Raw genomic sequence first — 12,712 nt, 5'->3', positions numbered from 1 at the left:
ACTTGGCAGTAGTATACAGAGCCATTCATCTTCAGGTATTATCTACTGACCAAAAAGTTATGATCATGTAACAGCTCTTTGGGGGACCTCTGAAATGTGTTGTTCATCTAAGTACATTTGCTAATACGCAGATATCAACATCACAGGAACAACAGTCACACTTAGCATTAATTGTTGTCCTTACTAGCATTCTTAGCAGAAAGGCTGAGGGCTGAATTCCACCCTTATAACTGCCAACTGCAGAATGGAGTTCAGAACAATGGTAAGACTGTGTGTGGAAGACTGCCCTGCTATAGCAACGCTGTATTTATTCTGCAAATAGAACAGTTGACAGTGAGCTCTGTCTGGTACCTTTCATAAGCATTAAAATTGACTTTAAATTATTTATAAAGAAAATTTAGCAGTGAAAAATGGTTGGGGGTCAGGGAGGAATAGAGGACACAATAACGTGTAGGTCTAATATGTTTTCTTTTTGAGGGAATGGCCTTCATAACTCACTGCTGACCTTTCATGAGTTATGGGTCATTCTCTCAAAAAAGGGAATATATCACTGCGGATACTGGTTGAAAATATACATCTCTCCCTCTCATTCTTCCCTATCCTCACTTTTTCCTATGTGCATAAACGCCTGGAGTGATAGGCATTCACACAGTACAGAATGATGCATGATGTTTGGTACGTTGCAACCTCTTGATCTCTCTTGCTTTCAATCAACACCACAATTTAAATGTCTAATCCTCATTGATAAAGAATGTAATAATAAAAGTTCTCTTAGGAATAAAATAAGAGGGACAGAGTTCCACCTTCCATGGTAATACCTAAAGGATTGGCCCAAAAAGCAGAGAAAACATCTATCACCATGGTATTCCTCCTACACTGTGGGAATTCTCAAGTAGCCTGTTGAACTGGTATTATGTCCCCTTTGCACTACTCTAGCAGCACAAAGCAACCGAAATATAGAATATACACAGAATATAGGAGATCATGTTGGTATGAAAAATAATTATGTGGAGGAGAACTATGTAAAAGAGGGAGAAAAAGTCATTGCTGTAATAGTTACGCAAATGTTAGATGTGAGAGAGACGTTCTTGTGAAGGGGACAGTGGAATATTCTGAAGTTAATTAGCCACTTTCTATTTATGGATCATAGAAACAGACAGGATAGAAGGTAATGTAATAAGAATCATGAACATTAAGCACAAGTTAAAATGAGCCAGTCAAGACTCATTGTTCTTAGATATGGAAGTTAGTTTTTGAGGAAGTTTGACAGAAGTATGACTAATTCAAGAAGAGAGTGAATATTGAAATATAAAAATAAAGTTAAAACTTCATTGGAAAAAAGACCTTTGTTTATATTAAAATACCTTTTTTTTTACCATAACTTAATGCCTAACATATTAGCACCAACATCTCACCAGCATTGCTTTGTTTACTAACAAAATGAGAATAATGGCACTTATTTGTTCATGAACAAAATGGGAATAAGGACAACCTAGGAAATTACAGAGCAGTCAGCTTAACTTCAGTGCCCAGAAAGTTAATGGAGCAAATAATTAAGCAATCAATTTACAGACACCTATAAGGTAAGAAGGTGATAAATAACAGTCACATGGATTTGTCAAGAATAAATCAAGTCAAACCAACCTAATAGCTTTATTTGACAGGGTAACAAACCTTGTGGATGGGGGGAAGTGGTAGATGTGGTATATCTTGACTTTAGTAAGGCTTTTGATACTTTCCCACATGACCGTCTCATAAACAAACTAGGGAAATGTAATCTAGATGGAGCTACTATAAGGTGGGTGCATAACTGGTTGGAAAACCATTTCCAGAGAGTAGTTATCAGTCGTTCACAGTCAAGCTGGAAGGGCATATCAAGTGGGGTCCTACAGGGATCAGTTCTGGGTCCACTTCTGTTCAGTATCTTCAAGATTTAGATAATGGCATAGAGAGTACACATATAAAGTTTGCTGACAATATGTAGCTGAGACAGGTTGCAAGTGCTTGGGAGGATAGGATTAAAATTCAAAATGATCTGGACAAACTGGATAAATGGTCTAAAGTAAATAGGATTAAATCCAATAAGGACAAATGCAAAGTACACCATTTAGGAAGGAATAATCAGTTGCACACATACAAAATGGGAAATGACTGCCTAGGATGGAGAACTGCAGAAATGGATCTGGGGGCATAGTGGATCACAAGCTAAATGAGGTAAAAGTGTAACACTGTTGCTAAAAAAAGCAAACGTTCTTGGCTGCATTAGCAGGACTGTTGTACGCAAGACATCCACACTGATAAGGCCTCAACTGGAGTATTGTGTTCTAGGCACCACATTTCAGGGAATCTGTGAACAAACTGGAGAATGTCCTGAGAAGAGCAGCAAAAATGATTAAAGGTCTTGAAAACATGACCTATGATAGAAAATTGAAAAATAAAAACTGAGTTTGTTTAGTCTGGAGAAGAGAAGACTGGAGGGGGGGGACATAATAACAGTTTTCAAGTACATAAAAGGTTGTTATAAGGAGGAGGGAGGGAAATTGTTCTCATTTACCTGTGAGGATAGGACAAGAAGCAATGGGCTTAAATTGCACCAAGAGCAGTTTAGTTTGGAAATTAGGAAAAACTTCCTAACTATCAGGGTGGTTAAGCACTGCAATAAATTGCCTAGGGAGGTTGTGGAATCTTCATCATTGAAGATTTTTAAGAGCAGGTTGGACAACACCTGTCAGGAGTGGTCTAGATAATACTTAGTCCTTCCTTGAGTGCAGGAAACTGGACTAGAAGAGCTCTTGAGGTCTGTTCCAGTGCTGTGAGTCTATAAAAATTAGCCGGTTTCTGATACAGTGATCACTACGGTTTGCCCTTTACTAAACTTGGAATTAAACCCTTTTCAGTGTCCGTTCACCTGCGCTGGTTTTCAAGAACGGATAGCTTTCTACTGTAGAAAAGGTCTTTGTCCAAAACATAGTATCTGTTTAAAATAGTTTTCATGTTTATTCTACTTGTGTCTCTTGGGGTATCTTACAAATCTCAAATAAATTGCTCATATTTGGATAGCACTTAAGTGACTAATTCATCATGAAAACCTTATTTCTTTCACAAATACTGAATGATCAGGTTATACTAATGGTCTCTTCCAGAAACACGAAAAGCAGTTTAGTCACATTAGTCAGACTGGAACAATGCATTTTCTCACCTCTCTGGGATCAATTAGTATTAAGGCATACATCTAAAGATGTTCTCTAATGAAACATGAAAATTATACACTGGTTTATTTTCCTATAAGTTGGGTTTAAAGCTTCTATTCACATTATTAATCACATCCTGCTCTTAAATCATTAGCCTAAGTCATCCATTATGTTTAATAATAGAGAGTTGCAGAGAACAGCATGTCAATTCTGTCTAACTCAAATGGACACATCAGGAGAATTTTGGAGGAGAACAGAACATAAATCTTTATAATCACAAAGCTGATTTTGCAGTGTTTGGAAATGAATGAAATTTGCATGTTTTTTTTTTCTGATAGCATGCGTGGTTTGTTTCAGCAGGTTGAAAAAAATATCCATGATGCTTTCATTAAATAGGTAGTATGTTGTTTTCAGGGAAATAAGATTATGAAAGGGTAAATAATATTTAGCTGATCATGGAACTTCCTAAATGTTTTGGAAAGAAACACAACCTGTTGTTGAATTTGAATTGGAAGCATCCTAACACTGGGCCAAATTCCCACTGGATTACATGTGTGTAACTGAGGATGCAATTCAGTAGTGGAATCTCTTGGCAGTAAAGCTGAAGATTTTCATGCCAAGCAAAGCTGCTGTATTTTTTTCTTTTTTCTTTTTTTTCATAGAAATACAAGCATTCTGGCTTTTCAGCAGAATATTTTTATGCTGTCACATCAGAGTAAACATCTTTTCTTTGTGGTAATCGTAATGTGTATCCAGTGTTAAATGTAAGAAACATGAGAGAATCACAAGCCCCTAAAGCACAGTTCACCTGCATGGTTAGTTCTGTCCAAGATAAGATGGCTGCAATTCATCTGTATTTCTCACATTCTAATGAGTAATTTCCAGTGATAGTCAAATTTGTTTGAAGAAAATAAAAAAAAATCCAAATATTCAAAGAATCCTGTGGCACCTTATAGACTAACAGATGTTTTGCAGCATGAGCTTTCGTGGGTGAATACCCACGAAGAAGTGGGTATTCACCCACGAAAGCTCATGCTGCAAAACATCTGTTAGTCTATAAGGTGCCACAGGATTCTTTGCTGCTTCTACAGAACCAGACTAACACGGCTACCCCTCTGATACTTGACTCCAAATATTCAGTCATCTCAGCCTGCATGTACACTGAGTTTTCAAAAATTGGATAAAAAAAATTAAAAATCAGAGCATGTATTTGTCTATATGTGTGAAGTCATATTTGATTTAGTACTGTCTGAGGCAAAAAAAATCTCAAATTCTGTAACTAGAGATTTCATATTGCAAAGACTTACACATGTGCTTAGCATCACCCATCTGAATAATTCCATTCTTTTCAGTGGGACACTCATGTATACAATTAAATACATGCATGACTCTTTGCAGAATTAGGGCCATACTGTGCGTATTTTGTAGTCTAACTATAGGGAAATACTAGGTAACTCAGATATCATTCTTTAGTTATTGTTGGCAAATGTTGACTTTTCAATGGCAACCACTGTAAATCAGTTGTGCATAGTACAGTTTATGTAATTATTCATGATTGCTTTCAGACTTTGTCACTTATTTTGCAGTGTAGTCTACTAATTTCAAACATGCCTTTTATTCTTCCATACTGTTCTGCAGCAGAATGCTAGCATAATAACACAGGTGATGCCGTTCCTATCCTGCTGTGAAGCTAACGTCCCTGGAATTCAAATAGGAAGGCAGCAAGCGTGTCAGATTTTTACTGTTTGGGTTAAAAATGACTTAAACATTGGTAAAATAGCTCAGCATAACAGTGGCCAAGCTTGTGTTCAAAATCTATCCATCAAACCTCATCAATGACTTAATTTGTGGGCTGAAGAGCACAGCTCTAAAAGCTCTGAAGTAGTGTGGTGTCTTTGATGAATAATGCAGATATCAACAACAGGAGAAGAGGAAGAAAACTAGATGAGCTTGTCCAAAATGCTTACACTTCTGCTTTGATAGCATCAAATAACTCTTATTAATGCTAACTCATTTTCTTAGAGCCTATATCAGGAAGGCCTGATGACCAGCTGGCCTAGTGCTCAGGTTGTAGCCTTACAGTTTCTGCTGACCTAGTCATCCCAGAGGGATCACCGGCTGTGGCTTCATCACCCTCGTGTGCTCCAGTTGCTCCCCGAGGTTCTGCCACTACAGAAAAGCAGGGTGGCAAGGTAGAGGGACCCAGGCCCTCCCACTTCAGCGGGTCCTAACCCACGACCCTAAGGGTTTATCAGAGTGCCCACCGAGTCATTGAGCTATCCCAAATTATGTTTTCCCTTTGTTGCTTTCTTCCAGTCTGGAACGCCTCAGGTTGGGGCACCATCACAGGCTTACCAGACACTCCTCGGTCTCTTCGTGTCCTGTTCAGTCAATCTCTCTTAGGGCTTTCAACTCCCAAGGAGAGGGGGTGGGAAATCCAAGTCCCTGCTCCTAGAGTAGCCCTCACAAAGCTATTGCCACTCCTGGCACAGCTCTCAGCATCAGCCTGGCATCCAGGTGCCACATGCAGCTCCTTCCTCCTTTTCCTGGGTACCAGCTAAATTGTGCCCTGCACCTGCTGAGGGGTGGGACATTCCCTAGACCAGTATTGCTCTATTCCCTGCCTTGGTTCAGTGTGGGCCCTGCATAACCCATCACAAACTGTGCCCTTCCATTTCAGAGTCACTGGTCTACTTATGTTGACAGCCCCTCACCCCACCCCCCATCTCAGGAAAAGAAGTCTGCATTTTTATGATTTTTACCATTTGGCTACAGTACTTGAAAGCAGTATGGTTGAGGGACATATACCACCACATGACTTGGTTGTCGTGCTCCTTCATGGATTGCAGCCATTGTAGGGATGCAACACTAGCTGGAGTGGTTGGTCCCACAGGTAAGTAATTCAAGGCATTCTCAGCCTGTGTTAGCACTAGAGCCTCCCCCTCTATCACTGAATAGGCAGCTTCTTAGGGAAACAGCTATCTTCTAAGATATAGGACAGGATGCTCCTCTCCCACTACTTCTTGTGATAGTACAGCTCTAAGCCCAATGTCCAACACATATAAAATACAAGGTTTTGAAAAGCCTGGATGAAATAAAAAGGGTTCCTAGACCAGCTGTTTTTTTTAGCATGTGGAAGGCTTTGTCGCCAGCCTCGATCCGGCAGATCTTCCTGAATGAGGTCTCTTAGTAGGTCTGTTAAGGGTGCAGCTATTCCGGCAAAGTCTGAACTGCCTATAATACTCCACTAGCCCCAGGAAGAAGCATACTTATTTCTTCATAGAGGGGATAGGGTATTCTGACAAAGCTTTTACCTTCCCTACTAATAGGCATAGCCCTCCCCCGTCCACGGTGTATCCCAGGTAGCTCACTTCCCGGTTGCCTAATCGATATTTAGCCTGGTTAGTTGTCAGCTCGGCCTCTTGGAGTGTCTGTAGGAGCTCTGTCAGGTGTTTTATGGGATAGTTTCAGGTCGTGCTGTAGATGACAATATTGTCGATATGTGGCCACATATTGACTATGTGGGCAAAATACAAGATCCATTAACCTCTGGAATGTAGCCGTGGCCCCATGCTGCTGAAAGGGCATGATTCTAAACTGACCAGGACCATATAGAAGGCTGTCTTTTTCCTGAATTTGAGACCAAGGAGGAATCTGCCAGTACCCCTTGGTTAGCTCAAGGGTGGATATGTCCCTGCAGCCCCCAGCCTCTCTAGCAATTCATTAACCTATGGCATGGGGTAGGTGTTGAACTTGAATATTGCAGTCATTTTTTGAAAGTCTAAGGTTTTTGAGGTAGAGAGCAGGGTAAAATATGCAAGAAACAATGCGAGAGCCAGGGGGAATGGGTACTGTGGGACGGGACGGTAGCAGGATTAAAAAATAGTCCCGTGCAAGAGCTCTAATTCAGGCATATAGAGGTTTTCATTTTGCTTAGCAAATTAAATAGCCTGCCTGGAAAACATAGTCTGCAAAATGTGTTTATAGCAGTAAACTTGCAACATACAAGTTTTATACAGTGTAGAATCTAAATCAGAGTTGCCTCAAAATATTGAGGATGCATGCAAATCAAATATGCCAGATTGTTGGTTTTATTAGTGCTACTTCACAGTTTTTCCAAGTTACCACATTCAGTGAACAGGAACGACACTCTGTTCCAGAGAAAACAAAAAAAAACCATGTGCAGCAGAAAATACAGATACAAAAGGGCATGGGTCGTACAAGGAAAGATCATGCAGTACAACAAAACAATTATAAATACATAGAATGCTGGATGGTGTTATAACTCTTTCTTTTTGGTAAAGTTTTAGTGCTTGTGAAAGGTGCTGGATTCATAGCCCTGGGGAGTGAAGTCATTCATTTATATACAGAACATGTGCTGCAGGGGTTGCAACAAAACAAGATTCCCCTGTACTGCCTCACTAATGTGCCTCAAACATTAGGGGATGTGTGTCTGTGTGTATAAGCTTTCAAGCTGTCTGCTGAGATTGCTTATTAGTGCTAATTATGATGGTGTAGCATTTTTATGGTATGGACATCTGTCCCATCACACTGGAACTGGACTGATCCATCCTTTCATTTGTCACAGTCACATAACAAGTGCTAGATGGTAATGTATTCAAATCACTGGGGACATGCATTGGGCCATAATCCTTCAACCCCCCACCACAACTCATTGACCTCAGTGCATCTTCATGTGGGTGAAGGTGTCCAGTGATGTGGTTCTCAGTGCAAGATTGAATCAGTGGATTGCAAAAGCTACACTCCAAATGTATTTTGGAACATAGTGAAGAAGGGTTGGAGGCTGGTCACTCAGCTATTAAAATCATGAGAGGCACAAAATAGTTTGAATTATTTTTTGTTGACTGAAGCTTGGTTAAATTGGGTTGAATTGTGTAGCCTAATTATTAATCCTACTCCTGGGGGAATTCTGCACCAAAACATTAAAAATTCTGTGCCAAAAATAAAAATTCTGTGCACAATATTCTAAAATTCTGCATATTTTATTTGTCAAAATAACACAATATAATCACACCAGTTTAAGTTATTTTGACAACTTATTTCAAAATATCTGTCAGCAAGTATGTCTGTAACAAGACAGGCAACAACAACAAAAAAGATTCAGGAATCGGTTTTTGATAAATAGATTCCTTACTGGGCATATTAATAGAGAACTTTGAATAATAATTAATTTAAAACTACAGTACAGAAATGTATTTCCCTCACCCCTCAGAAGCAGTGCAAAGGCTTGCAGGAGCTGGGTAATGGAGGAGCAGAGGGAGAGGGAAGTAACTGCTGGGAAGGAGCCTGCATATGAACTTGGAGGATTGTTTAGTGTGGGTGAGAGAAGTATGGAACTGGGGATTTTTAGTGGGGAGGAAAGGAATTGTTAGGGAGCCTCCCCGATGCAGACCTGGCTGACCCCTAGCCTCTCTTATTCAGTCAAACACATCTGGCCCTGTCCCTATGTGTCCCTGCACCCACACTCAGCCACCCATCCCCATGTGTCTCTGCTCACCCCTGTCCCCATGTGGCCCTGCACCCTCCTTCCCCCAGGTGACCCTGTACTCCCTCACCCCTGTCCACCCCACTGCCATTCAGCCCCCATATGTCCTCCACTAGCCCTTCTGAACTCAAATCTGTGACCCACCAGCAGCCTCATGTGCCCCACACTGTCTGTTCCCCCCCACATCCCATGCCTCCTGACCTGGCCTCACGGGCAGGGCACTGTGAGGAACACAGACTCATCTCTTTCCTATCTGCATCTGATTGCTCCCACTCAGGAGCAGCTGCCCTCTGTTCTGGCGCCACAGCAGCCTCTGGTGGGTGAAAGGCATAATTGCAACACCTCTCTAGCAGAATGTATTTTCTGCAGAGAAAAAAAATTCTGCGTGGGAGATTAATTTTGTGTGTGCACAGTGGCGTAGAATTCCCCAGGAGTTTAATCCCTAAACCATCCACCCCCTTTCTCTTGTTTCCAATGAGACACAGAGATTACCTTTTAGACTCCTCATTTTGAAATACTGATTTTGATAAAACATTTTAAATAGTGTTAATATTAACTGAGAATCTCCTAGTGGTCATGTTTACCTTTGTGTATTGGGAGCTTCAAGATACTATTTCCTGTGTGCTGGGATGCTGTCCTCTCTGCAAATTTATTACTACCCTCTACATTCATTTGACTTGTTGAAGTTGACGTTCATAGGCCAAGTTCAGCAAAGCTGGTACATAGACCTCAAAGTACAGCTGCCCGAGCCAGCTAAACCTAGAGCAACCAGAAAGTGACTATTAGAGAAGGCAAATCAAGTGGCACTGGTGGATCTGTAGCTGTGTGAATTACATTATGAGATACGCCCAAGCCAGAAAATTAAGATGCAGATTAAGATCTAGATAATAATTCCTCAAAATATTGAGGATATTTGGAGTTGTCAGTTTGATTTGGGCTCATCTGAATTCATGAGGATTGTATTCAAGATCTGAGTGGATGTACATTTTCTTAGAAAACAGGTTATTTTAAAAATCTGTGACAGTTCATGTACATTATTCAAGTCTGACCTCTCTAAAACCTGGTCAAAGATTGAAGTTTGCAGTTTTGAAGACCAAGAGTTCCAAAAAAGGTTTAGCCTCTTAATATCATTGAACCTTTCTGCTAGAAGTAGGGTCCAGTTCCTAGCATAAAGAGTTAACTAGAAACAAATATCTTTTATTTGTTGTTTTGTTCTACACTTGTAAATACTACGTCTTGTTTTCTAATCCCTGTCTTAGATGTGCAAGGGAACTTGTGAGTCACAATGAAATACGGAATAAACAACAAGCTGCTGTGAATTATTGGGTTATAATTCTATGAAGAAGTTCTGGTAGTGTCATAAACCACAAAAGCAAAGCTTTATGTTTGTATAGTCATAAGAATGAACCCCAAAATAGAATTATAACCTTGTCGTTCTTCTAGTTAGCTCTGACATCACTGACCTCCTGATTCCTGGTCTGCATTTCAGCTACATTGTAAAGATGAACAAACTGCATATGTAACAGTAAATGCATTTCATTACCTTTTGCCATTGTACCCAACTTCCCCCTTGTCACCTCCCCTCCCCTCCTTCTTTCTTTGTTGAAATGCCTGTGCTGTGCTACATCTCATTTAGATTGTAAGCACCTCAGGGCAGGGACCCATCACTTCTGTTTGTTTGTAAAGCCCTATGCATACTATGGCTTTGCTTAAATAATGGTAATCAAAATATTCCTGTTTATTCCCATGCCTGTACTGGCCCAGTAGGCATTTGGTTTCTCTCATGGAGGGCAAATCTTTTCCCAGTCCCATGCTCATGATCTTTCTTTTCACTACAAAAAGTTGTATCTGCTTCACTGAAATTTACCAAGTCCAAGTAAAATCCTAGGGAAGACAAAGCAATTTATAGTTTAAAGATTAGATTTTACCTTGACTTGCTAACTTGTGCGAAAACTCCAAAATGCCTCGTTCCCAGTAGGATTTTACCTTGAGTTAGTTAACTTGAGTTAAAAACATACCATTTTTCACAGTGAAAACAAGACCAGAGTGGCTCAGGATATTACTAAAGCAAAGTGTGCAACACTGTTCTTGGCTAATGTCCATTTCCGTAGAATTTGTTGCTCCAGCAGTAGCTCTGTCCAGGCTCCCTCTTGTAGCTGAAGTATTATAAAAACAGAAGGAGAGGGACCTACCTTGTCTTCAAGCCAGACTTCTTGCAGCACGCTCCAACCCATATGAACCTGGCTGTCTGCCACAGATTCTTGGCTCTCCTCAATACCCAAGCCTCACTATCCTGGTAGTTGTTTAGAGGAGTGTGTTGCCAACTCTCCAGTAGAGGGTGGGCAGAGGGGTGGTGGACACCCCCCCCACACACACACACTCAAACACTTCCACCGCAGAGTCCCAGAGGTCAGACTCCGGCCCAAGCCTGAATGTCTACACAACAATTTTTTAGTCCAGAGTCTGAATCCCACAAGCTTGAGTCAGCTGACCTGGGCTAGCTGTGGGTTCTTTATCCTTGTGTCGATGTACCCAAGGAGAAGAGTGGGTCTGGGGGTAGGGGCAGAAGGCATGGTGGAAGAATGGATTTGGACAGAGCTGAGGAGGAAGGAGGATTAGTTGTGGATTGTCTCTCACTAGTTATCAAATCTGTTAACAGTTAACAAGGTATTTTCCAGGCTGCTTGCACCTGCTTCTCTGGCCCTGTAGGTTACTTTATATTTGTGGATTTTAGTCTTGCATCTTTGCCCTGCTCAGGATTAGACTTGTGACTTCCAACATCTTCCCTCCTCTCTCCTTAATCTTTCCTAGGCTGTGATTTCCCATTAACCCCCATGCTTGCCCACATATTTCCTTGGGAGCATGAATCCCTGTCTACCTATTTCTCATCTAGCAAACCATTCATTGCTGACCCTTCCCTGCTGCAGGTGCCTATGGCTTTTGCTGCTGCCTCCTCTATCTCTAGGTTCCTACTGCTGCCTCCTTCTCATCTGTTCACCAGACAAAAACTGCGTCTCCCTCCCTGCTTTCCCTGCTACCTGTAAACTGCCATGGCCATCCTTTCGCATCTGCCTCTGAAGAGGCCACGTCTCCTTGCAGTATGGTCTGCTACAGTATTCTCCAGGCGAAGAAAAAAGGGGGGGATTAGCTGTTCTCAACGGGCCCTGGCCTTCAAGTGGGGCTGGGCCATAAAAAGTCTGGGCTCTGGCCTGCAACCAGGAAGAGTGGAAGAAGTTTATTTGCCCAGCATTTAAGCAGGGCATGGCAGCAAACAGTCAAGACTCTGGCCTGCAACCAAGCAGAGTGAAAGCACCAGCCCAGTCTATGGGCTCTGGCAGGGGCAAGCACCAAGCACGGTCTGTGGGGCTCCGGCAGGAGTGTCCAAGGAGCACAGGCCTCCTGGTCCAAGGAGGGGAAGTACTGCTACCCCAGGGGTGGAGTGCACAGGGGACATGGGCCCAACCTACTCCAGCTTGTTCCAGCCCAGGGCCCTAACAGTGACAGAGTGGTCCATCAGTGGGGATCCGCCCGCAACATGCTGACCTCGTATGAGGCCAGCTCTGAACCAGACCATTGTCTGGTTTCCCTGGGCTGCTTCCTACTCTCCCCTCAGGCATTCTTGCATCCAGGGATCATCTTCAGTCTCCCCAGGGTACACTGTCGGGGTAGCAGTAGCAACTCCTCAGCACTGGGAGTGGCAGAGCTCTCAGGAAGCTCACACAAGCCCTCAGGGCAGTTGTGGTTCTCCTTGGCGTTCCGCATCAACAGCAGGGAAGATGTGTCTGTCTCCTTCAGCTGCTCCTCCTTAACTGAGCTACTGGGCCAACCTTTTATACTTCCTCTTCCTGTCCCACTTCTCTGCTTCCAGCATGCGGGGCATGGTCCTCCTGGCTTCACCAATCAGGTGACTTGTGGCGTTCCCTCCTCATCAGCCTCTGAAGGAGGCCACGCCTCATCACTACATACCACATTGACTGTTCCCTACCATTCTAGCAGCTCCTACTTCACGTCCTCT

The 12,712-nt window shown here is 42.2% G+C and overlaps 1 protein-coding gene across 3 annotated transcripts in view; it reads left to right on the top strand.

Annotated features, from left to right (window-relative positions):
• Positions 1 to 12,712, top strand: part of SPAG16 (sperm associated antigen 16) — a 738,799-nt gene that overhangs the window by 508,890 nt on the left and 217,197 nt on the right. The window lies entirely within an intron of this gene.

The sequence above is a fragment of the Mauremys reevesii genome, linkage group 11 (assembly GCF_016161935.1).
Source record: "Mauremys reevesii isolate NIE-2019 linkage group 11, ASM1616193v1, whole genome shotgun sequence".
NCBI lineage: Eukaryota > Metazoa > Chordata > Testudines > Geoemydidae > Mauremys > Mauremys reevesii.
Note: the sequence above shows the minus strand (reverse complement) of the source record. Positions and strands in the feature narration are given on the sequence as shown.